Below are 2,035 nucleotides of genomic sequence, written 5' to 3'. Positions count from 1 at the left end.
ACTTTTTGAAGTTGACAATCCAACCATGTTGAACTAGTACATTGTACGTCAGTAAGGCATTTTGAAGGAGTATTTGTTGAGCGAAGCCTTGATGAGAAGGTCGTATGGAACTATTATCACTCCAAGGATCTGAGATGAGCTATCATCACAGACATCACTTTTGTGAGTACCCAAGGCACTGATGAGAGGCCAAACGGTAGAGCCTGAAATTGATAATGTTTTAGTTGCACTGCAAACCTTAAGTACGCCTGATGCGGTGGCCAAATTGGAATGTGTATATACGCATCCTTGAGATCCAGCAAAATCATGCATTCCTGTGGTTCTAAACCTGCAATCACTGACCGCAGGGATTCCATCTTGAATCTGTAGTAAGTGACGTACTGATTGAGCCTCTTTAGGTTCAATATCAGTCTGACTGAGCCGTCCGGCTTTGGTATTACAAAAAGATTGGAATAAAACCCTTGACTGTGTTGGTGTACTGGTACCTGAATTAAAACTGCTGAATTTATGAGAGACTGAATAGCGGTCTGCAGAACTGCTCTCGTCTGCTGAGACAGGCAGCCCTGTCTTGAAAAACCGCATCAGTGGTAGACAATCAAACTCTATTTTGTAACCTTTTAACACTAAATTGCGGATCCACCCATCTGTGGATGTCTGAAACCACGCCAAGTGAAATGTTTGAAGGTGTGCACATACAACTGAAGACCAGAGATGGGCTGGAAGCCCATCATGCCACTGGTTTGTCAGCTGGCTTTGTGTCTTGATGACGGTTAGTGGTTTGGTGAAAACCACGTCTACTCTGTACGGTTGTTCCTCGAGCATGGCCTCGAAAGGACTGAGGTCTACAAGATTTGAACCGCTGGTCCAGCGTATTTCCGTTTAGGAACTGGTGCGGGCAACAGGAAAACAGACTACCCCCCCACCCCCACCCCCATAGCCTGAGAAATCAATTTATCCAATTCAGGACCAAATAACATATTGCCAGTATAAGGCAATGCTTCTATTCCTTGTTTTGACTCAGCCTCTGCCTGCCAAGAACGCAACCAAAGCCCCTGTCTGGCCGCAATTAGTGAAGCTGAAAGTCGAGAACTAACCTGTCCGACATCCATAGAAGCCGGACCTAAATACTCGGCCGATTCACAAATGTAATCGGTGACAAGTATAAGCTGGTCTGAGGAAAGACCCTGTTGTAGGCCTAACGTGAGTTGTGTCGCCCATGCAGCTACTGCCTTGTTAACCAAAACTCCAACTAAAGCCGGTCTAAGCAACACTGCTGCTGCTGTATACATGGAATTTAACATGGCCTCCAGCTTACAGTCAGACAGGTCTTTCAGCGTCGTTGCAGCTGGACTGGAATAGTTAATTTTTTTGGAAAGTTTTGAAGAATCCACTGGCGGCACATTTTCCCATTTAGCTGTCATAGCCTGTGAGAAAGGGTAGTTAGACAGAAATCGCATTGGCACCGAAAAGCTATACCCCTTTGTACACTATTACCGTTGAGCCGCTATGTCCGCTAGACTACGTGCACGTGCTACGCACTTTGTACGCTATTTGCATACTGAGTCCTGCACGTAGTACGCACTTGACGTACGCACGCTGCGCTGAGTGTACGGAGTACATACAGCGAGCGCTCACACAATTGATAACCTTTAAACCTTGTTAATGATATAATGTAATGATATGCTTACACTTTAAACCTTTAACAGTAAAGTACTGCAATGATGTTATACCTTTAAACCTTAAGTAGCGCTGGCGATACAAAGTACCCGCAGTGCGTACACCTTATCAATGCTTATACACCTTATACAGATAAATCTACTTTAAAGCCCATGCAGGAAAGAGAAAACACGACACTGTTTGTAGTTGAAACCACAGGGTTCTAAGGCCACCGTGGATTGATTCCAAAAGATACAAACCATACAATTTATACACTACAGGCTAACAAGTAAATCTAAACAGAATAATGGCTACAGAGAATGTACGTACGTGAAAATATTTGCAAGCGCAACCCGAACTCGGTCCTCCGCTGGTCATA

This window comes from Pseudophryne corroboree, chromosome 6 (assembly GCF_028390025.1).
Source record: "Pseudophryne corroboree isolate aPseCor3 chromosome 6, aPseCor3.hap2, whole genome shotgun sequence".
Taxonomy (NCBI): Eukaryota; Metazoa; Chordata; class Amphibia; order Anura; family Myobatrachidae; genus Pseudophryne; species Pseudophryne corroboree.
The sequence above is the reverse complement of the archived record's forward strand: the minus strand, read 5'-3'. Positions refer to the sequence as shown.